Raw genomic sequence first — 25,514 nt, 5'->3', positions numbered from 1 at the left:
TTCAAACCAGGGCTGGGGACTTTGGCAACCCTTGCCTTGGGAAGATGCCTCCTCCCTGTGGAAGGGGCTGCACCACTTGAGCAGCAGGTGGCAGGACTGGGTGACTTGGGATGGGTCCAGGGGTCCCCTGCCGCAGCTGTCTGCGTTGCAGTGCCATCTCCCACTGGTTCCAGCACAGTTTGAAGTCCAACCAACTGGGTGGACAATCTTTGGCTCGGCGGTTTCCGAAGAAGTCTCTCAGTAGTCTTTGGGCTTGTTCCTTCCGATTCTCCTGCTCACTGGCTCCCCTTGGGTTTCTTTCTTGCCCCAATCACCACACCACTCCCATCTCCTGGCTCCACAGCTTCCCCTTGTATATGTTACACCAAAGGCTTTCTCCTCTACCTCTTTATCTTTCATCCCCAGAGTAAGCAACCACTGGGGTTTGGGGCCTCTTCACTGATACTTGCGTCCCTCAGCCATTTGAGTTCCTCTTTGGGGCAATATGATTTGACAGCTCCCCCCATGAGTTCCGACTTCTTCCAAGTCGCTTTCATGATTTATAATTTTTTGCTCAGTCTCCTTGGCAGACATTAGTCTCCTGGTTGACTGTTATAGCAGAGCTTTCCTACTGTCAGGCTGGCCATAGCCTGCTCCCTAGGAAAGAACAATCCTTGACTCTATAGTTGTTAAAGAGAAGGTACTTTTACTAGAGATGCTGAGTGCAACATGAGCAAGGCAAGCTCTGGAGAAACCCACGTGAAAATCATATATTGAAAGCAAGTCCCTGTCAGCGTTCCAACCAAACTCTCCATCTCAATTCAGCTCTCAGAGATCAAGTCCATCCAAGTAAGGTTTTATTAGAGAAGTCATATTGGTACATCTGGGAAAACCCAAATCTGAAATCCTGCATCTTCCCCTGCTAAATTAACCCCCTTACATCCAACCTCCTGGAGCTGCCTCCCATAGGACCACCGTTACCTCTACCACCTCCGACCGCTTCCTTTTGTCACTCAGAAGAGGCAAGTGGCAGTGGAGGTACTTCAAAAAGGACTCCCGGGGCTGCCTTCCATAGCAGTGTCACCTCCACTGCCACCCGCTTCCTTTCGGCACCCGGAAGAAGTGAGCATATCCCAGAGTCAGCTATCTGTCAGGATTCTGGCAGTTACTCCAATTAAATCATGAGTGTCGAGCCACACTCCCAAAACTTCAAAGGGTTTATTACAAGTCAACATGTTAGCATGACCTGGGCATAGCCATCTCTGTAATACACTGTCATCCTCGACCCTGCTTTTCCCCCCACCCCTCTGGGTGTATCATAACTCATATTCTCCAATGAAACACATCCATAGCCAAGAGTCATCAATCATGCTCTCCAATTAGATTTTTGTGCGGCAGAAGCTTCAGTCATCTAATCAGTCTCTGAAGAAAATATTAATAGAATGTACTTTCAATTCGACACTACTGCCTGCTCTTTGAAACTCTGTTGACAACTATAAAAGACCCTTTCCATCATTATCTGTATCTCTGGGATACAATTACAGCTGAAACTGATCACAAATGCTAATAGCCATATTCAAGAAGCCCCTTTTGTGTGCTCCCAAGTGTCTGCAGAGCCTGATGCTTAGTTTGCAGAATTACAACCTCAACGTTGTCTATTAGCCGTGACGTGAAATGTATATCAGTGATAACCTGAGTAGGGCTACATCAGATCGGGTGACACCTGGAGGAGAACACGAGCATCAGACGGTCAATTGGTTGCAACAGGAACAAACCTTCTTTGCTAAAGTTAATCAAGCGGATTTTCTTAATGTCACAAATCAATGACTTTGTCAGCTTAGGCAACATACAGGCATTGATGCAGCTTTATAGGCACTGAAGGCCATCATTCTGAGTGGATGGCCAGATGAGAAGCAGGCAGTTCCTGCAATAGTGAGGGAATATTGGTCCTTTAGAGATGAGATCCACCGTACAAAATGATTTCTTGTACAAGAGTCCAAGAGTGATAGTGCCAAGGACATTGAGAGCAGAGATGCTATTGCGCATACACTCGAGCCACATCAGTGGAGAGGCATGTTATAGACAAGCTCAGGACATGCTTTCCTGGCCTAATATGTAAGGTGAAATCAAGGACTTTGTTAGCAACCTGCAATGAATATGCATATTTGCAACAAAAAGAAACCATGATGTCTCACGAGATACCATCACATCCTTGGCAGATTTTGGGTATGGATCTGTTCAACTATGCAGGAAAAGAGTATCTAATATTAGTTGATCATTATTCCAACTTTTGGGAAAGAGAACCCCTTTTGGATTGTTCAGCTGAGACTACTATTAAGAGATGCAAGACTCAGCTTGCATGTCATGGCCAACCTGATAAAGTGAACTCAGATAATGGTCCTCAGATTACAAACCTACAATTTAGGAAATTTGCCACTGAGTGGGAGTTCGAGCATGTGACTTCTTCACCACGTCATCCACAAGCTAACCGCAAAGCTGAATCAGCCATGAAGATCGCCAAGAACTTATGTAAGAAAGCTCACAGTGAAGGCAAAGACCCATGGAAGGCCATTTTACATTGGAAAAATACCCCAACTGAGGGCACGGATAGCAGTCCAATGAGATTAAAGACATCCTTACCACTGGCAAATACGCTGTTGAGTGTTCAGTAATACAAGGGATCTCAGAAAAGTTCCGGCTGACAAGCAGTCAAGGCAAGATATGACAAATCAGCTAGAGATTTGCCAGATTTGAAGATTGGGGAATGGATTTGGATGAAACCGCTGCCTGGAGATCGAACAGGTCTCTGGAAAATGGGTAGCTGCTTACAGCAAGTGGCACCACACTCCTATTCAGTGGACATTGAAGGAACTCTTTATCGTCATTGGGTAGATTTGCGCATGGTTGAGCAGCCAGACTTTCTATATTCAGTGGACAGGCCAGATGCATCTGGTAATACCGCACCATACTTATTCATTGATAATAAGGAATGCACAGGGATGATGCCTCAGACCAAAGTTGATGAGAACTCAGAGCAGACCAGTACATCCGATAGAAATCAAATGGTGGATGCTCCCGTAAGTGGTGAGAAGAGCCCAGAGGTCTCAGTGAGGTCAGAGAAGCCCTTAGGGCAAAGAGAGCCAGTCTGTGTAAGAGGGCCAGTTGTCAAACATAATGTTTGTGACCACCTGATAGACTTAATCTATAGAAAGTGTTGATACTATATTCATCCGAACCTTTACAATATTATGATGTTTTATGTTTATAATGTGGTGTGGATGTTACAGTTGTTTTGATATTGTTCTTATCAGAACTTTTATAATGTTTACAATGTTTTATAAAGTTTATAATGTTGTTTAGATGTTATAGTTATTTGATACTGTTCTCATCTGACAACAGGTTTTATAAGGTTTAGGTGTAATATGAAATTGAGTGTGGAAGGTGCAGGCGCTGGGTAAACCCCTTTCTGGTGGGCTGGGTGGTTTGGTCGGTTCCCTGGCACCTTCTGGGCTGTGCAACAGTGGGGAGGGTTGGGCCTGGTTGGCCGTGTAAGGGGGGGCGGGCCGGCACCCCCTTTGGGCTCCCCCGCCCCCCCCCCCAGAAAGTTGAATGCAAGGGGCTGTCCTCTGGTCAGGTGTGGGCTTTGGGCTGTTTCCAGCTGATCATTTTGGGGTGCCAGCAAGCCTGGCTTGGGTCTCCTTCTCTAGCTTCAGGTTGTGGTCTGAGGCTCCTTGGTTTAGGACCGGCTCCTTGTGGGTGTCCCAAAGTTGGTGGTGACAGGCTGTGGGTGCGACAGGTGCACACCAGGGGGTGGGTGGGGTGCCCTTCTGGATCCCAGGCTGAAGATGGATTGTTGGCAGAACTTTATAAACATTTGCAAGATGCATTTAGTTTACCAATGTTAGAGGTGTACAATGAAGCACTGTCAGAAACTATGTTACCAAAGACTTGGATGGAAGCAAATATTACTTTAATTCCAAAAGAAGATTCGGATTTAACACAAATAAAGAACTATAGGTGAATATCACTACTAAATGTAGACTATAAAATATTTGCCTCAATAATAGTGGAAAGATTTAAAAGATTTCTTAATGAATTTATATATCCAGATGAAAATGGATTTTTGCCTAAAGGACAAATTAAAATAATATGATAATTATTTTAGATACATTGGAGTATTATGAAATGCACTCTGAAAAACAAATGGCCCTGATTTTTCTAGTTGCACAAAAAGGATTTGATAATTTAAATTGGCAATTTATGTTACAATTAAAATGCATGAATTTTGGTGGAAAATTTATAAGTATGATTCAGGCAATATATCCAGTGTTCATTAAGCACTTATGTACTTTAAAGAAAAAATGTATAAATAAAATTTAAACTTTTTTTAAACACATTAAAATTTATCACTATCTCTTAAAATAAAGCCAACTATCTCTTCATCCCATCTGTCATCACATTCCCTATAAACCAATCTTTAAACCTGATCTCTTCATCTTAATTAGCTAAAAGCTGTTGAAGATTATTAAAAATAACAACATAAATATTATAAATTATTACTATAAATAATTTGAATCCCTATTAAATATTCATATCTATTTTTCTATTTAAATGTGTTTCTCCTATTTCCTATCTATAAATAAATAAAATCTTTATAACATTGTCATCTGGTCCTAATCAGCAAAAATCCATTGAATGTTGCCAAAAATAACAACAACTTTATTTTAACCTTGATCAAATAAACAGATTTTCTATTCTTTCTTCTTTTTCCCAGCAATTTTTACTTCCCTTAAAATTCTGATATTTGCTTTCTTATATTCTCTGTTCTCTCAGAATTATTAGTGTCTTTAACAACTTTTGTAATTCCAGTATATATATTTTTTCCATGTTACTGTTCACATTTTCATTGTCCCTTCTCACAAAATATTTGATAAATTCAAGAAGTTCTTTTTGTATATTCAATGTAGAGAAATTATCCACATTATTCTTCTTGAATATTTTTGTGTCTTTTTAAATTATTTAATTAATGGCCAGTTTGGGTTCAAAACCATTATTTCAATCTCTTTTTATAGGGTATCATTTTAACCTAAATTCAGTTTTGTTTAATGGAACATGTTCCTCTTCAGGAACACCTAATTTTTCTCTAATAGATACCTTTATAATTAATTCCCAAATCCATTCACACTAGATGTCACTCAAAGGCCATCATATGCATTTATTTCCTTCTAGTACTCTTTAGTATCTCTTTAGTGTCCTAACGTCAAAGTTGTCTTACGAAATATAAACAGACAATTCCCCATGGAAAAGATTCTTTTAATTAAAGTCAAAGTTTTAAGTTCATTTGAACCCTTAATCTATTTAATTTTAAACCATTCTAAAACCTACATTAATCATCATTTTTCTGATACTATTCAAACAAAATTTACAAATCTTTAAACTTGTACTGAAAACTTCTTTTTTTAGGATTGAAGAAAATGTATCTACCCAATTTAATAATACTTGCTATTGTGAAGGTTCTAAACTTTTAAGAAGCAGTTGAAAAGATTAAATCTAAAGTGATTCTGAGATGAACTTCAGTTGAGCCTAGAGCCCATATAGATTACTTTAACGGCTATATGCTTGATGGACACTGCAATTCTCTGCCAAGTAACAAACCAACTGCAAAAATATTGGTTTGTGCCATCTCATCACAAAAACAATTCTCCACTACATCTTCTTAAGACGTCTCCTTTTTCTGGAGAGATTTCAGTAGTCTGGATCCAGCATTCAGATGCTGGTTTCAGCCGTAAAGGCCAGGGCAGAAGTGTTTTCAGACTTGGCAAGATTCTGACATTGTAATTTATAATAAAGATCTCATGGTTTGATTTCTGGTTTCTCGTGGTTTGTTTGGACTATCTAAAAGAGCTGATAATATTGCGGGACCTTAGTAATTATTGCTTGGTCTGGCCTAGTTAATGTTGTTAATGATTATCTATAAACCTTTATATGACTCATTGCCTCTGGGACCATCTGTTCAGGTAAAATCTGCCCAGTCAATATATGCTGGTTGGGAGGGATGTTGAAGGTATCTTGTCATTTTAAGAGGTTGTGGAGCAAAAGTCTACTTTGCTACAGCAGCTGCCTCACCTAGAGCAGCTTGTTTCTCAGATTAAGGATGACCCTCACCAGAGGTGGTATTCAGCTGGTTTGCACTGGATCAGGCGAACCAATAGCAAGAATTTGGCGTGGGTTGCCGAACCGGTAGTAAGTTCTGGCTGGCCACGCCTCCCACCTGGTCGCCCTCCCGCCTGATGCTCGCTCACCCCACCCACCCGCCTGACATTCGCCTAAGGTATTTCTTTTTTTCCCTCTCGACAATCAGCTGTAGATAAGATAAGCTGTGTGGGGATTTCCCTTGCAGAGGCCCAGGAAGGCAAAAAACGGAGGGAGGAGCTGAGCCCCCCCTGCATTTTTCGCCTTCCAGAGCCCCAGAGGAGACTTAGGGGAGCAAAAATGCCCCCCCCCAGGCTTCTCTGAGGCTAGGAAGCTCCCAAAACGGAGCTTGGAGGGGTGCAGCGTGCCCCTCCCATGCTCTGTTCCTTTTCTTCCAGAGCCTTAGAGGAGCTCTAGGGGAGCAAAAACAACCCCCCAGAGGCTCCCCTGTGGCTAGGAAGCTCCCCAAAATGGGTGGGGGGCTTCAAAAAAGCCACGCCCACCCAATCACATGGCCACACCCACCAAGCCACACCCACAGAACTGGTAGTAAAAGTTTTTGAATCCCACTGTTGACCCTCACACTGTTGATATTTGGAAAAACTGTAGAAGTGGCGCTTTTATGCATAGCTGTCAGTATGCAGAATGTCAATTAAGCCAACAGCTAAGATATTTATAGTCATGAGCTTATGGTATTGGTTTTATGATATTGTATGATTTTGAATGTTTTGAGTAGGTACTTTAGCATATACATTACTGTATGAATTTACAAGTACCTGAACTAACAGTTACAGAAAGGTAATCCTTATGAAATGTAGTCCATTGTAATATTTTATTTATTTATTATTAGATTGGTATCTTTCTTTTGTGCTATTCCCACCTCTTATTTTCCCCACAATACAGTCCCTGAGAGCTGAGGTGAACTAGGGAAAGAGACTAGCCCAGAGTCACCTATCCAGCTTTCAGGCCTAAGAGATCACATTCTCTTAGTTACTACTAATCCAGCACCTCAACCACTAGCCCAGACTGGTTCTTGTGTAATGAAAAATTGGAAGCAAGTGAATAACCCAGCTTGCTAGAACAAAGAACAATGAGCAAAAACAAAGTAGTGTGAATTTGTTCAGTAGCCTGAGTGAACAAAACATCCTTTCAGTGCTGTTGAAATTCTGATCGATAAGACAGCAAGTTCTAAATGTGCCAATTCATAGCTATTCACTTGGAAAACATGCCATTGTCTTGAGGAACCTTGAGCACAAAAATCTCAGTGAGATCAACAGAAACATTGTGCTCTGTAGTCAAAGTTCAGACATAGTTTGTAAATTCTAAACGGTCTTAGGAGAAGACTGAATACTGAATTAAAATATAAAAATACTCATTGTCCAGTACAAAGAACTTTGGATAAATGTGTTAGCTCATATTTCAAATGGAATGTGATTAATATTTTAGGTAAATCTATTTGGATCTGCCTTAAATATTAATCAAGTTCTCTATAAAACTTCTTTGTGCAGTGAAAGATTTAAAACTATTATTAAACGGTAGAATGAAACTGCATTCTCTTTCTCACTGTATGTACATATGCTGTGGCTGGCCATGACATGTACTTTTGATGTACATTTTGCATACATTGTTTTGGGGTTCTGAAACTTTTTCCAACACCAAGTATCTATAAAATAAACATAAATATATAAGTCATTGCAATCATTACAGGCCTCCTCTGTCACACTAAACATTTTTTCCAGTTCACAGTTTCACTCCGTAGGGACTAGACTGATGAATCCTCTTACAGCTATCTAGCCTTACTTGCCATTCAGAAAGAAGGAAGGAAGGAAGGCGGGACAAATGACAGGGGTTTTGTTATTTGTTGTCTAACATAGTTACTTTGTACTTTAATTAATTTTCTATCTTTTAAAGTGATGTTCAGATTTATTAGCTTTTAATATTCCTAAACAAGCTGGAGACTAGCTCCAGATACAAAAAAGTTGAATACAAATTGGGGTCTGGGTTATCTTTTTGGTGAACTCCAAACAACCTTATTCCTTACAATTATGCCCCTTCTGATGTCAGACCCAGAGGTGGTATTCAGATGGTTCTGACCAGCTCTGGAGAACTGGTAGCAGAAATTTTGAGTGGTTTGGAGAACCGGCAGATACCACCTTTGACTGGCCACGCCTCCATTTATTCTCTGCCTCCCGAGTCCCAGCTGATCATTTAGGTCTTCTTTTGTTGCCCTGCACAGGAGAACAGAGCTGGAAAGCAGGTTAGTGGGGTGGGGAGGGAATGGGATTTTGCAGTATCCTTCCCCTGGAGTGAGGAGGGAATGGAGATTATAGAGTATCCTTCCCCTGCCACATCCACCAAGTCATGCCATGCCCACCAAGCCACGCCTATAGAACCAGTAGTAAAAAAATTTGAATCCCACCACAGGTCAGACCTCATTTTAATGAACATGTGTGATGTCATGGGATGCAAATATGTAACATGTTTGACTACATGTAACTGATTTCCTATGCAAAGAGGAGGTTACATTTATCTTGTCCAATCAACTTTCCTCTTGCACTTTCTTTGTTGTGTTAACTATAAAAAAGAGTGAAATATTGGACTCGAGGTTCTCTCTTCCCTCTTCCTAGAGAGACCGCACTTTGTCAGAGTACTCTAATAAACTGCTTTTAAATGTTCTTCTGATGCAGTTGCTTATTGGGAAGGTATGGAAAGACCCATAGCAATGCCATATTTGATAATCTAAAATATCCTTGAACATTTAAATTATACTTATATCTGTACAATTTCTAGAAGTTTAGCGATTTCCTCATTATTCTGGGACCAGTCTTTCTCTCATGGATGTAGATGGCATAGCGAGTAACAGATTTATGGAGTCACCACTTTTTATGACAAATACTTATTTAAATTCATTCTGTACAAAGATATACATAGCCATATAGCAAATCATTTGTAATTGTTACAATACTACAGTAGCATATTCAAGAGATTGACTGGAGCAAATGGAGCCTAGCCGGGCATCCTGGAGTGAGGAGGAGTGCCGGAGGAGTAATACCTCCTTTAAAAAACCTTGGTCCAGCTGGACCGGCTGGTAGCACCTCATAAGGGCCCCTTTCCAGGGTTACAGGAGAAGATGCTCAACAGTTTTGAAGGTGGCAGAGGGCTTTATGCCCTAATGGCAGATAAAATGGTAGAACCATCTTCTAGGAGAAGGGAAACTCTGACTTCAAACCTCCACCGCTTTGTGGCTATATCTATTATTGGAAAAGGCTTCAGGAGTCTACCTCGAGGCCAAATCCAGCGCCGGAGTTCCAGAAGCAGTTCGTGGCTGTGTACAATCACGTTCTGGTAACTCCTGCAACGCAGATGGAACTAATCGTATCAGGTCTGCCATTCCATTAGTCTATTTCAGTGACGTGGAGAGGGGGGATCTGCAGCTTGGGTAACAGTTTATCCTCCATATTAAATTACCCAGGCCTTGTGCTCTGAAGAGAACACTCCAGCTTTGCATAGAGCATTGAAACAACACGGGAAGTGGCAGTTACCAGTTTTATAGCATGATACCATAGTCTCTTGAGACTGAAGGATGCCAATTCAATTCAAGAGATTTACACTGGACTAATATTTGCAGACATAGAAGTGTAGTTGATATAGAACAGCGGTCACCAAAGAAAAATTTTGGTGGGCCACCAAAGAAATGGCTCCCCAAAGCAATTAATATGGGGTGCACAGTTCTAGCGTCTCCCAGCTTTCTGAGGGACCCCGGAGTCAGGTCCCTGAGATGCATGCGCCAACCAACTCCCACACATGGAGGCAGCGGCAACAACAGTCCCCACCCCCAGCGCCCACTGTCAGCTCTTCCTCATTAGTTCTCTAGATTTGAATTGCTCCCGGTTCTCTTTCCTTCCCCCTCCATCCCCCCCCCTGCCCATGTGCAGGCAAGGGAAGGAAAGGGAGACGGAGCCGTGTGCAGCTCTCAGCTCTTTCAGCCCGCGCTGTCTCTCCCAACATCTAATCCTCAGAGATGCAGGCAAAGCCGCCGCAGCGGTAGCGCCCTGAGTTGCTTAGCATCCTCGGTTAGTTAAGAATCTCCCTGCCCAGAGAAGGAGGTGGTGCTGGAGGAGGAGGAAGCAGTAGAGGACAAGCAAGCAACTTAGGGCACTACCACTGTGGCGGCTTTGCCTGCATCTCTGAGGCTTTGATGTTGGGAGAGGCAGCGAGGGCTGGAAGAGCTGAGAGCTGCACACGGCTCTGTCTCCCTTTCCTTGCCTTCCTGCACTTGGGGAGAGGGGGAAGGAAAGAGCTGAGAGACAGGAGCAATTCAAAGCTAGAGAACTAACGGGGAAGAGTTGATAGTGGGTGCTGGGGGAGGGGACTGTTGTTGCCGCCACTACCATGTATGTGAGCTGGTTGGCATGTGCATTTCAGGGACCTGATTCCAGGGTCCCTCGGAGAGCCGGGTGGTGTGAGAACTGCAAGTGGGAGTGTTAGATGATTTCAAAAAACTCCTGGAACGTGGTAGATGGGCGTTTTGTAGATCTCAGTGAAAGAGTGAGTTTGTTTCACCTCCTTTCCTCCCCTGGTAATGTGAGAGATGCTTTCTCTCTACCCCTCTCCCCCCGCCCCCCAATAATCACTGGCTGTGGCTGGGTTTGGCAGCGGTGCTAAAGTGAGCAAAGTACCCCCAGAGACACCTTTCCTTGCCTGTCTCCAGGTGAGGCTGGAAGAGCCCCGTCCCCAGCTTTTCCTTGGCTGCAGATCTGAGCCTCTCAATCCTCCACCCGGGATCTGAAAGGAACTCCCACTTTCTCCCCCTCCCCTCCCCCAATTAATCACCAAGAGTGGCAGTATTTCTGCAGGCAGATGCCTGCTGAGAAGCTCCTGGAGTGGCAGCCAAGGGGCACTGCCCCCCAAGGAGAGCAAAGCCCCCTTTCTGCCTCTGCTTCTCCCAGTAGCAGTTGCCCCGAGGCACCTCAGCTCAACGACACAGACACACACCCCGCCCACTCTTCTGTCTCTTTGGAAGGTGCCAGGTGGGGGGAGGCTTCCAGCCTGGAACGTTTTATTTTGTTATCATTAAGCATTTACAATTTTGTTATAATTAAGTAAGTGTGTGTGTGTGTGTGTATGGGTGTATGGGTGTGTATATCATTTATGTTTCATACATACATACATACATACATACACCATACATACATACATACATACACACACACACACACACACACACACACACACACACAGCTGGACCAAAACCTATGAGAAGCTGGAAGCTAAAAGAGCAGGAATACTATGTGACCTCAAATTCCTACGCAGCTGCAGAGACAACAATGCAACACTGGCTTACTTCAAATTAACATTTCATCACAGCACAGCAGCTACCAAATGTATCCTGAAAAGAACTGAAATGGCTCTACTCAGGAATGAGTTCCACAGAAACAGATTCCAACTTGACCAGTTAAACAAAGACCTCCTAACCCTACACCTGGAATTGAGCAACAAAATCCACCCTCTACTTTGGGACAAGATAAAACAACTCACAACTTGGAGAGCTGAAACTGAAACCACTTACAAAAATGACAAACTCCTGAATAAACTAAAGAAATTAGAACATGATAAGAAAGCCCCCAACAGCTCACAACAACACCTGAAACAATTAGTATATAACATTTCCAATAGAGAACTCACCAAAACAGAAACAGATGTCCTAACCAAAGGATTCAACTATGCTATAGCACCCCCCAAAATCCCCACAGAATCCATCATATGCAGAGTGGAATCCAGCCTATCTAAATTAAATACAGATGAAGCTGATAGAATAAGACACCAAGTCACTAACAACCTATGCACAAGCAAACCACCCAAAAGCAATTTACACAAAGAGGAACTAATCATACTTCCAGCATAATCATACTTCCAGCAGATAAAGGTAAAGCCACAGTAGTAATGTACAGAAAAGACTAAAAACAAAACTGACAGACCTACTCCAAGACTCCACATAAAACCCATAAACACGGACCCAACCACATATCTGGAAGAAAATCATAACCAGCAACTTGAGCAAAGAGATCATCCCAAGAGAAAAATCTTCCAGATGCCTCAAACTATACGGCCTCCCCAAAATACACAAAGAAGGCATACCTCTCAGACCCATAGTCAGTTCCAGAGGGGCACCACTGTTAGGAATTGATAGTCACCTAACAGCTGGGTTGGAAATATATAAATCATGATAGACATTTAATACTGTCTCTTTAAGGGAATGCTAAAATTGTAATTGGGTGTGGTTCCTCAAATGGCCATAAGATGGAGCCAGAAACCTGGGTTGTTAGTTCTGTTGTTTAGTTGCTAGTTGCTAGATGTTCTGATGGTCAATGTTCTTGGTTCTTGCATTTTCTCTGTCGACTGTTGCTGATCGTTGTTCTTCTTGGATTACTGTGAGTCCATTTACTGAACTGTTTATGATACTGGACTTTGATTTTGGACTATCCCTGGACTGAATACTGACTGCTTTAACCGTGTATGATTTGGACTGTTTGTTGAACTTTGCTTAACCATTTACTGGAAGTAAAACCTACATTTTACTATTGAGTGTATCTGTGCTGGTCATGTGTTATTCAACATCACTCTCACTACTTTCCCTGTGTGCACTTATTCTCCTAATGGGGAATTACCTCAACAACCACTACAAAACCTAGCCAAATACCTAGCAAAGCAGCTACAGCCCCATGCTGAAGGTAGCAGCTTCACAAGTACAAAACTCATACCATCTCTTAGAAATGATCAAAGATCTACATGTGGAACAAAAAGATCTGCTTGTAAGTTTCGACGTGGTTTCACTATTCACTCAAGTCCCGATAAAAGAAAGCCTAGAAATCATCAAAAACAAATACCAACCACCCAAACACCTTATGGAACTAGCAGAACACTGCTTAACCAACACATATTTCATATACAAAGGACAAAGATACAAGCAAATTGAAGGAGCCCCTATGGGATCACCACTGCCACCCATTATTGCAAACCTGTTCATGGAAGAATTTGAATCCAGAGCCCTGGCAAATGCCACCCACAAACCCAACCATGGTTAAGATACATTGATGACACACTTGTTATTTGGCCCCATGGAAAAGAAAACCTAAACAATTTCCTAACACACCTAAACAGCACACACCCCAAAATCAAATTCACCATGGAAACAGAAACAAACAAACAACTACCATTCCTAGATGTACTAATCTACAAAAAAACAGATGGCACACTAGGACACACCATATACCAGAAGAAAACACACACCAACCACTACCTCAACTCCCAATCCTACCACCACACAGCACAGATAAACTCCGTGGCCAAAACACTAATCACCAGAACCAAACGCCTGGTAGACAAGATACACATAAAGACTGAACTATACACCCTGACTAAAATACTGACAGCCAACAGCTTCCACAAAAGCAAAATCACAGGCCTGATCCACAAAAACATATTGAGACATAATGGAGACCTAGAAGATGAACAGACCTATGGAACATCTGTCCTGCCCTACATAAGAGGTACTATAGACAAATCAGTAAGATACTACACAGGCATCACATCAAGACAGCCTTCAAAACAGGCAGAAAAATAGCAGCCATCCAAAGAAACCCCAAAGATAAAATTGACCTGGAAAACCAAGGCATATATGAAGTCCCCTGCACATCATGTCCTGCCACATACATTGGACAGACCAATAGAAGATTAAGTACCTACCTGGATGAACACAAAAATGCATTAAAAAAGCTGGAACACACTTCCTCACTAGTCCAACACATGAAAGCCACAGGTGATAGCATCGACTTCAATGGCACCAAAATCCTAGCCACTATAGAAAACCCCAGCTACAGAATTATCAGAGAAGCTATAGAGATTGAAAAAAGACCTGAAAGCATGAATAGAAGAGATGACTGCACCAGACTGTCAATTATCTGGAAGCCTGCACTCACAAACAAACAAACAAAATCACACCACAAGCCAAACAAACACCTGGGCACAAACAGATCCCCCCTGATACCACCAGCTCAAACACACCCCAACCAGCCACCCAGATCAAACCTAGCTTCCTAATAAATGATAGCCGACTGTTCACCCAAAGCCAAGCTGCACTAAAAGCCCCCAATACAGGAAACACAATGTTGCCAGCCAATCAAGACAAAACAAGCTACAAAACAGACAGAAGATATTAGAAACACCGATCAAGCAGAACACAGCAAACTCCAACACCAATAAACACAGACCAAGACTCCCAACCAATCAGGATGAAGAAAAAACCATTCTAACACAGCAGGAGGCTAGCACCAAAATTAAAACAGAAACAGATGTGAAAGCCTGACACACGGATGAACCTAATCCAGAAAACTGATGATGGCAGATGAGATTCTGCCGAAACGTCGCTACAACTTTAAAAGCACAGCCATAATGATGTGGGAAAATACCTGGACAAAGCTGAATACCATACATATAAATATCCACAAAAACTTAAGAAAATGAATTTATATATATATATGTATGTATGTATGTATGTATGTATATGTATATGTATATGTATATGTATATATAAAATATAATATAACATATAAATATCTCACTCTGAGAAGCACAGAGCCGAAGACACAAGCCTGAAGATGATGAATGAGACTTCATCGAAACGTTGCCTAGATACTTCCAATCTTACGCGGGAAAAAAACCCGAATAACCAAAGATCGATCGATCGATCTATCTATCTATCTATCTATCTATCTATCTATCTATCTATCTATCTATATGTTGGCTGTGTTGTTATTTCTTGATTGGTTGATGGAGTTGATGTTTGCAGATTGGTTTTTATATTAAATATATTAGCTTTTTTTAAAAAAAAAATCATATTAGTGGTCCTCAGGATTTAAAAGTATGAGTTTGGTGGTCCCTAAGATCCAAAAGGTTGGTGACCCCGATATAGAATCCTTGCAGAAATGCCACAGAGGCATTCTGCATTGGATCAATCAGCCTTCTGTTTATTTACTAGCTTTTAAAAACCCATCTAAGTTGGTAAATATCACTATCTTGTGATAAAGAATTACAGAAATAAATTATGCACCATGTGAAGAAATGTTTTATTTTGTCTATTCTCTTATCAGCTTAGTTTCTGGTTAATCCAGACAGTTAGATTCTTTTTAATGTTTTCTTGTTTTAAGTATAAGAGTTCAGGTGGCCTCCAAATCTAACAAACATACAAATACAGGCAATCGTCAACTTAAAAACAGTAATTTAATAACCATTCATAGTTACATCAGCCTTGAAAAGTAACCTGTAAAGCAGTGGTGGGCTGCAAACTTTTTAACAACTGGTTCTCTGGTTGGGTAGGCATGGCCAGTTGGTCATGTGACTGGGTGGGTAACATCACTCATTATACCCAGCCCCACTGCCTGGGCCACTTGCCTCAAAGGAAGAGGTAGGATTCAGCCAGTTGGGGCTAATCCCACCACTGGCTGGCCCTGCCCCCGCCTGTATTGGGGCCATTTTCAGGTCTTTTGGGGGGCATTTTCAGGTCTTTTGGGGGCCGTTTTCAGGCTTTTTGTTCCTGCTTTCAGGCCATTTTTGGCTTGGAAAAGAGCCCCCCAAAATGACCTGAAAATGGCATGAAAAACAGCCTGAAAATGCCTCAAAAAACAGGCCGTTTGAGGGGCATTTGTCAGGTCATTTTTTGGGACTGTTTTCAGCCATTTGGGGGGTGTTTTCAGGCATTTTTCAGGCTGTTTTCAGGCCATTTTCAGGCCGTTTTCGGACCATTTTCTCTGGCTTGAGAGAAACTTCTACCATGTGGGACCGCCATGGAATAAGCCTTGCTACAAAGTCTACCAAGCAGTAGTGCTAACTACCCTGATGTATGCCAGTGAGACTTGGATTGTATACAGCAGGCATGCTAGGCAACTGAACCACTTCCACACAACCTGCCTCCACAGACTTCTGAGAATCCAATGGCAGGACAAGGAGTCCTCTTCAGAGCACGCCTGCCATCAGTCCACACCCTGCGGATGAAAGCCCAGACACACTGGGCAGGCCTTGTTGAAGGATGCCAGCAGCGGTGGGTTGCTGCTGGTGTAACAACCAGTTCAGTGATTGCGCGCTTCACCCACAACCTGTCGATGTCAAGGTCCTCTTCAAACACAATGGATGAACATCATCACTATTTTAACTGAAGGAAGCAATTGATGTTATAGTGAATTCAGCTTATAAGAAGAATATGCTTTTTAAAAATGTGTCAATAACCGAAAAGATATTGCTTAACTGATATTCAGTAAACTATGGAGTAAACATCTTTTTGGAAACAGTTAATAAAATAATACTGAAAGATAAAGCTTTTTAATTATTTACACACTAAAAATAATTTCTCTGAATACCACATTCCTGTTTTATATTCAGTTTAAGTATTTTACATTGAAGAAAATCTGTGTATCCTATTAATTTGGGTTGGAAGGGGCTCTTCTGCTAACCACAGAAGAGGTCATTCATACAACTTTTTCATTATGTAGTACTACAAATGCTTTGTGTTTTTTTTTATTGGCAAGAGACTAGTGAGTTTCAGATTAATAGCATTTATCTAAAGCAGAGGTGGTATTCAGCAGGTTCTGACCGGTTCTGGAGAACCGGTAGCAGAAATTTTGAGTAGTTCGCAGAACCAACAGATACCACCTCTGACTGGAGATTTTACAGTATCCTTCCCCTGCCACGCCCACCAAGCCACGCCCACAGATCCGGTAGTAAAAATATTTGAATCTCACCACTGATCTAAAGGTTTTTGTTTTGAATAAAACTACCATTATTGAAAACAAAATATAAAACTAAGATTTATCTGTTGAGAGAGAAGAGACTTAGAAGATTAAAAAACCGCAACATTTAAAAATAATAATTGGCTATTATACGAATGTGGACATTAAGGAAGTTGATCGATTTTGCTATGAATACCATTAAGAATTACCATCTTCTAAATAATCGGCATCCTATTTCTTCTGTCCTGATGACCACTATCCCAGAACCTTTGTGTTACTTACACATATTGATGATGATGATGACTTGGGAAAAAAAAACAGAAAACCCAGGATGATGTAGCTGACAATAGTGCCATCTTGTGCCATATGGAGGAAGGCTAAACCTTTTCACAGCTTCTTTGTTTTCCATACAAAGCCTCCATGCACCAGATTTGGGGTGTCGGGAAAAAAAAGTGTAGAAAAACATCTAGGACTAGCTCTTTTTTATGGCTGTTCCTGCATCACACTTTTTTTTTTCTTGGATTAATGGCAACTGAACATATATATTAATATTTTTTCTAAGTTAGGACAAAATAGTAGAATGCAGTTAAGACAATTGATAACCATTCAGATTGGCATAGTTACAGATTTTTCTTAACCATAAATGTGACTGGATGGGCGTGGCCAACTGGATGTCACTCACATGGGGGGCGTGCATCTCCTGGCTTTTCCTCGCCCCTTCCAGCCAGTCGTCACCTCGTCTTTCGTGTTATGGTGAGAGAGGAAGCTTTTTCAAAGTCATCTTCCCCTTGATATACTAGCCAATAAGACGAGATTTTGCTATCGGAAGACCTGATGTACATTTCCAAATATCGTTTATCATCATTCTCTTGGAAAGACTGAGTGGAGAAATTTATAAAGAATAACAGAGTTGAAAAGGACCGTGGAGGTGAAGCAGGAGACCCTATACTATTATGGACAAATTTCTTCTTAAAAACCTCCAGTGATAGTATACCCACAATTACTGAAGGCATCCAATTTCTCTGATTAATTGTTTTCACTGTCAGGAAATTTCTTATTTCTACGTTGGATCTGTTTTGATAAGTTTCCATCTCACAGTTACTTCCAGCTGAGCCAGGCACCACCTATTCTATACATTATTTTTTCTTGCCTGTGTAAAATCTTACTTTACTCTCCATTAAAATTGCATTTTTGGTGAGAAATGATATTCTACGGTGGTGTTCAGTTTACTACAATGATTTTTGCAAAATGCATTAAAGCTTGAAGAATACACCTCTGCTTATACTGATAAAGGTTATTCTTTCTGAACATTAAAGCGTACAGTCAAGCAAATATTTCCAATCCTACAACTGAAAACACATTTTGAAAGGCATTTTCAAAGCAGTCAGTTAGTGGGTGTCTTTTTTTTTTTTCTCTTCTCCTTTAATTAAATCTTTCTGCTTTATTATTTTTTTCTTGGACCTTATTGCAATATTCCAAAATTTTCAAAGATCCTTCACAAAGAACCATTTCTAATTTAACTAGAATACGAAACAATATTTCCGGTCTGGAATCCCCTGACTCACACTCACATCCCTCCGCTCCTCAACACTTCTCAATGTTTCCTTTCCTTTCTATTAGGTACAGAAACACGCTTCTATTTTACTGCTCATTTTCAAATTAACCCTCCCCTGATCTACCTGAATTTTATTCAGGTAAACCCAAAAGACAACGCTTCTTTCCTAAGTTGTCAAAATGGAAAGTGCTTCAAAGTGAGCACTCAGGAGGGTGATATTAGCAGTTCATAAACATAATTATCTTGCTCTATGAAAAGATGGAGATTTAACAAACTAATTAAGCAATGCATGATTACCTGCGTAGCACCAAAAGGTAGAGGAGTGGCTCATTGAGACCAACAGTGATACAAGCAAAAATCAGGAAAGGCTGTCTAATAAAAACGTACCCAGGCTTTCTCTTATTATAAAATCATCCTGGACAGCTGCGGATCTTCCTCCTGTCCCTCTTTTGGGAAGACTTACAAACAACTTCCAGCCAGGTTCGCCTTGCAGCCTCGCCCACCCCCGCCAGCATCTCTTGCCTGGGCATTGGTTTGCCTTTACCTTGCCCTAACCTTTCTCCCACGGCTGGTGACAGAGGTGAAGGCCAGCCCCTTCAGCTCCAGCAAAGCCCTGTGTGCCGAGTCCCAATCTGGGACTTGTCATACCTGTAGGGGTGGCGGGGGTGGGTGGGGGCTCACTCCAATTGCGTTCATATGTTGTTTTGGGGGGCTGCAGAGCCTCTTTCGCCGATAGGAAGGCTCTTGATAGGAAGGCAAACGGTGGTGGTGGTGGCGTGTCCCAGATCTACACCAGCAGTGGGGAGTTTTTTTGGGTGGTGGCGGCGGCAGCCAGTACCAGTGGTGGCGACAATGGGGGCAGAGCACACCAGGGCGGCACTGGCCACCCGCCCATCAGGGGAGCATTCCCCCACCGGATCCAGCTGTGGCGGCAACGGGGAGAAGAAGAACGGTCTCCCCTGGCTAGTGCGGCCATGACTATGCAACTTTTTCCCGGCCAGGGGGAGAAAGTGAACACTCTTTCCTGGCTAGTGCATCACCATGCTGTTTCTTCCTGGCCAGGTGCAGAAGAACATTCTCCCAGCCAGTGCAGCCATGCCCATGCGGCTTCTTCACGGCCAGGGGGAGAGGAACGTTCTCCCAGCCAGTGTGGCCATAGCCATGCGGCTTCTCAGATGGCATTCAGAGGCAAGCAGGAAGATCCGGTAAGCATGGGAAATGCTGGGAACAGTAGGAAGCTCTGGGAAGGAGCAGGAAGCAGCAGGAAGTGGCACTGGACACTGGGGACAGTGGGGGAGCAGCTAGATAGATAGCTCATGAGCACCACATGCAATGGAGCCGTGGCGCTGGTGGCGAAGCATGCCAGGCAAACCCAGGGACGATGGAAGGGACAACGCAACAGCCTAGGCCGGCTTGGGAGTCGACTTGACTGGGGATTGCAGTGGCGGCCTAGGCCAGGCTGAGAGTTGACTCGACCAGGGCTTGCTTGCAAACTCACTCTCCCGGGAAGTTCAGGGCTACGGCAGAAGGCAGGCAGCAAATTGCAGGCAGCCAGCAGAAGTAGCCTGCAGTATTGAACTCTAACTACTGTGCCACTGCGGCTCATGATCATTTGAATATGAGCCAGCAGTGTGCAGCATCAGCCAAAAAAGCAAATATAATCCTGGGTTGTATAACAGAGAAGCAAGATCACATGAAGTATTAGTACCGCTTTATAAAATCCAGGGACGCGGTGGCTCAATGGCTAAGGCGCTGAGCTTGTCAATCAGAAAGATTGGCAGTTTGGTGGTTCAAATTCCTAGCGCCGCATAATGGAGTGAACTCCTGTTACTTGTCCCAGCTTCTGCCAACCTAGCAGTTCAAAAGCATGAAAAAATGCAAGTAGAAAAATAGGGACCACTTTGGTGGGAAGGTTACAGCATTCCGTGCACCTTTGGCATTTAGTTACGCCGGCCACATGACCACGGAGATGTTTTTGGACAGCACTGGCTCTTCAGCTTTGTAACGGAGATGAGCACCACCCCCTAGAGCCGGAAATGACTAGCACTTATGTGCGAGGGGAACCTTTACCTTTACCTTATAAAACCCTAGTAAGGCCACACCTGGAATACTGCTATCAATTTTGGTCACCATACTACAAAAAAGATGTTGAGACCTTGGAAAAAGTTCAGAGAAGAGCAACTAAGATGATCAAAGGCTTGGAGACAGAAAACATATGAAGAACAGCTGCAGGATTTGGGTTTGGCTAGCCTAAGGAAAAGAAAGAATTAGGGGCAACATGATAGCAGTATTCCAGTATTTGAGGGGCTGCCACAGAGAAGAGATGGGGTCAAATTATTCTACAAAGCACCAGAGGGCAGGACAAGAAACAATGATTGGAAACTAACCAAAGAGAGAAGTAAGCTAGAATTAATGAGAAACTTCCTAAGAGTGTGGACAATTAACCAATGGAATAGTTTGCCTTCAGAAATGATGGCTGCTCCATCACGGGAGATTTTTAAGAAGAGACTAGACAGTCACTTATCTGAAATAGCATAGAATCTCCTGCTTGAGCAGAGGGCTGGACTAGAAGATCTCCAAGGTCCCTTCCAACTCTATTCTGTTTTAAATATTCTATTCTGAAATCCATTGTAAGCCATTATGTAGTGGTTTTAATGTCTGTCATAATAAATTGCATCAAAAAAAGAAATTATGTAGATAAATGAAAAAGATTACCTGACTCACCTTGGTTTAAACAGCTCTGTACTATATTAGATTAAATCTGGTTATCATAGTTTCATTATAGTATATGACATTCCCAATCTCATGCTTCCGTGTGCTGAGATTAGTTTAAACTATAATAGATACTTGATTAAATTGAAAAACAAAGACTATTCTCTTTTTGAAAGAGGAGGAGCATGAGGAGGAAGAGGAAGTTGGTTTTTCTTTTTAAAAAAAGCTTTTTAGTGAGAAAATGTATAAACTCTTGAGTTTGTTTTGAAAAAAATACCTGTATACAGAGAAATCTTTGAAAAAAAGGGAACATAAGTGTGAAGAACGCTGATTAACTGCAGAATTATTCTAGTTTTTTGTCATTAGAAATGACATTCCTAATAATGGTAAGAAGTCTCATTTTTGTTTGGAAAGCAGCTTTTTCTTCTTCATTAATTAGAAACAGTACAAAACAGTTTTCTATAGTAGTTTCCTATTGGGAAATGGTATTTTTGGGATGGTCTTGTAAACGTTGGAAAATAATTTTAAAAGATTCACATTTCACATTTTACAAAATTCATGGCTATAGTTAATAAATATGATGTTTTCATGTGTGGTTATAGAGATTTGTTGACAGAGTTCAGTGGTGGGATTCAAATAATTTAACAACTGGTTCTGTGCCCTAATGACAGGCTGGGTAGGTGTGGCTGGGTGAGCATGTGACTGGATGGGCGTGGCCAGCTTGACGTCACTCACTATGCCTGGCCACACCTCCCAGCCGCTCACCTCAAATGCTTCAACAAAATACAATATTTATTTACTACTATTGAACATCACTTAATGGTGGCAAGGACAATCACTTAAATCTTGCTTAGCAATGGAAATTTTGGCTCAGTTGTGGCCATAAGTCAAGGACTACCCCTAATGAGAATGTATAAGAACGGTCTGTGCAGAAAAATGCCCAGCCTCTGTGACACAGAGAAAAATCTCCTTTTGCTGTGAAGGGAGAAGGTGAGGACTAGGCAGGCCAAGGACCTTCAGGGCTTTGAAGTACCTCAGAGGTCTCCAACCTTGGCAACTTTAAGACTAGTGGACTTCAACTCCCAGAATTCTCCAGCCAGTATAGCTGGCTGGAGAATTCTGGGAGTTGAAGTCCACAAGTCTTAAAGTTGCTAAGGTTGGAGACCTCTGAAGTACCTGACTGTGCTCCCTAAGAAAGAAATTATAAGAAGCCAAGTAGGGAAAAGAGACAGGGAGAGGAACTGCTCACATGGGATCCCCTCTTCCAAAATGTTGTGAGTGAAGCTTTCCAGAACACTCATGCCTTTGGAGATCAAGGCTTCTATTCTGGGCATTTTTATCTAAAAAAATAAATATCACTCTTCAAAAAGAAGTAGGCCAAGACTCAAAGCCTGATAATGTGGTCAGATGCTAAATGGAATGGGCACTTTGCGGGGGTCGCTGGGTCCCAGAAGCTGCAAGGAGAGGCTGGTCCCTTCTAGCCCCTTATTAGAGGTGCAGGTGTAGAAGATGCTGCAGGATGCCCCAACAAGGCTCACCCTGGGGCCACAGAGCTGCAAGGTTTCTGCCTGCACTGAGCACCCTCACCCTGGCTGAGTCCATTTTTTTTCCACCCCCTTTATTGGCAAACAGGTCAGCTAAATGGTAGCTTTGGAGCAAGGGTCCCCAACCACCGGGCTGTGGACCGGTACCGGTCCATGGAACATTTCCTACCGGGCCGCCGGTTTGCTGGGCGCCATCTTGTTTGACAAGAAAGTGCTTCCGGGTGAGCTTTTCCGGTTGGAAAGCTGTGTTTGGGTCCTGAAGGAATCTTCGCGCCTTAGTTTCATCGAAGGGGGGGGCTTCGAACAAAACTAAGGCGCGAGGATTCTTTCAGCACCCAAGGCAAGGCAAGCCGAGCGACTGTCCCGAAGCCGTCCCGAAGCGAAGCCCATCGACAAAAGTACAAAGGAGGAGTTGAAGGTGGCGGAGAGAAGCAGGGGACGGCTGGCTGGCCGGTCGCTCGCCTCGCCTTGCCTTGTCATGCGTGCTGATGCCGGTACCGGGCTGTGGATCATTTTGTGATGCTGGTACCGGGCTGTGGCACAGAAAAGGTTGGGGATCACTGCTTTGGAGGGTGGACTTAGCAAGGGCCCTGAAAATTAAAAGAATTACAGGGCAACCTGAAGACTGCTGAGTTTTGCTCCTGAGCAGGAAGTTCAAAATAGCAGAGCCTTTCCTGGCAAGCATCGCTGTCCACAGAGCCTTGGGGGGGGGAGCATGAGGCAGGGGGGGTCTGTGGCAGCTGCAAATGAAAGTAGTTCTTTTGCCTCACAGGGATCTGGAGGCTGAAATCCTACAGGGGCACAGAGCAGATCCCATTTCGGGGACCAATTCTTGGGTGCTTGAAGAAGGCAGCCCACGGAAGGAAGGGCCAAGCCTGGGTGAGCAGTGCAACTGGGCAACAGGGCAAATGCCACCCAAGCCCCAGGTGAGCCTTTCCACCGCGCATCCCTTGAGTGCCCTGCTGCCCAGCAACGTTCCCCGCAACCCACGGCCGGCCATGCCCTGCAAGAGAGCTGTTGGGAAGGAGCCAATCAGCCCCACCCTTTCCCATCCGCCACCTCCAAATTGCATTGATAAATGGGGAGGGTGACTAAGTGAGGAATGCAGGAAGCCCTGCCCTGCCTGGCAAGGGTGTGTGTGAAGAGACAGCAAAAGGAGCCCCATCTCACTACACGCGCCCCAATGAAAGACAGCAGCAGCCCGGCCGCTTCCCTTTCCTGCCCTCTCCGGCACTGGAAGTGAAGTGTCTCCGGGTTCACATGGTACCACAGTCCACCATGCAGGGTGGGAATGGCCTACTTGCAACGGGGCAGCGGGGCGTGCTTGGCAAACTGCTCAATGAGCTCGTGCAGGCAGACCTAGGGTGTGCTGAGGCAGCAAATGCAGGCCAGGAGGATGCAGGAGTGCTCAGGTGTAGGAACGGCAGCAGCTAGGAGGAAGAGGAAAGCCTTTGGCACGGAAGGAGGACCCCCTCCATCCTTCTGGCACCCCCACCTGCAGACCGCCACCCATGAAGGAACACTAAGATGCCAAAATGGCCTCAGGGGAGGCTGGCGATGAGTGCCTGGGAGGAGTGAGGGGTGGGGCCAACAAGGGGCGGGGCTAACCAGTGGTGGGATCCACCCATTATTTGAATTGCACACAGACTTAACCAATTCAGCTGAATTGGACTGAACTGGCTGAATCTCATCTCTGACTGAATTTTTCTTTCAAATGTTTTATGATTAAATGCACTGAATTCATTGGAACAGGTTGATGTTAAAATTTATTTGTCACAATGGACCTAATGTAATTTTAAGGATTAGAATGGATTTTGTTTTTGATATTATTAGAACTTGTGACATTTCTGCAAACCTTTTTCTCCACCCTCCCTTTTTATTATTGTTATATTGAATTCAGTTTTAAAGAGAAGCAAATACTTATGTTTGTGTTCTTAAACAGTTTTAATTTATGAAGAATATTTTTAGAAATATATCAATTCCCATTTGAAAAGTTGTAACTTTTAAAAATTTTATTTAGAATCTCTATGTTCTAAAATTCCTATTTCATAATTTATTTGAGTTGTATCCCATTTTATAAAATTCAGTTTTCTGAAAACAGGAAGTAGCTAGGAATACTAGGAGTAGATGTAATTGATTATAGCCAACGCTCATTAATTGCTGTCAATTTGATGAAATGAATTTCATATTACTTAAGTATTGTAATTTTCAAGACATTTAATTCCAGTGTAGCAATACAAATTATAACATGTATAACATGATTAAAGTAGCAAATAAAATCTAATGTTTATTATTCTTGTTTTCTGATCTTAGTAAACTATATCCCATGGCAGTAGGAGAAAATCTTTATTTGACAGAATTGAGCATAAATAATCTAGTAGGGCTGAAAATACATATTTAGAATAAATTGTTAAATTGTTTTTTTCATCCAACAGTAAAGACAGTATATAAAATAAAGATGTGGGAAGAAATTTAGCTGTATCATGTCATGCACGTTGGTATTACAATTCAGTGCTGCAGGGAGGGAAAACTTAGATCTGTCTCCGATGTAGGCTGGACCAACTGTTTGCTGCAGTGAGTCAGTGCTTCTTCTTGATTATTTTAGAAATCTGATCAATATATTTCCATTATGGACTGCAGTGCTAGCTGCAGGAAGTATCCTGATTATTTTATGTATTATGCATTTTCTTGTTTTTAGTCTGGAAACTGAATAATATGGATCTCATTATTATGAGATGAACCTTTGCAGAA

The 25,514-nt window shown here is 42.6% G+C and overlaps 1 protein-coding gene across 2 annotated transcripts in view; it reads left to right on the top strand.

The window, feature by feature from the left end:
• CNTN1 (contactin 1) overlaps window positions 1-25,514 on the top strand; it is a 178,782-nt gene that overhangs the window by 4,299 nt on the left and 148,969 nt on the right. The window contains exon 1 of one of the 2 annotated variants that reach the window (XM_087933955.1): window positions 25,293-25,337. The exons of the other annotated variant lie outside the window; for it this stretch is intronic. The gene's annotated coding sequence lies outside the window, so the exon portion shown is untranslated. Of the gene's footprint in view, window positions 1-25,292; window positions 25,338-25,514 lie in introns of those variants that run through there. 2 annotated transcript variants of the gene reach the window in all.

The sequence above is a fragment of the Pseudonaja textilis genome, chromosome 5 (assembly GCF_049901715.1).
Source record: "Pseudonaja textilis isolate UNSWEBS1 chromosome 5, rPseTex1.2, whole genome shotgun sequence".
Taxonomy (NCBI): Eukaryota; Metazoa; Chordata; class Lepidosauria; order Squamata; family Elapidae; genus Pseudonaja; species Pseudonaja textilis.
Note: the sequence above shows the minus strand (reverse complement) of the source record. Positions and strands in the feature narration are given on the sequence as shown.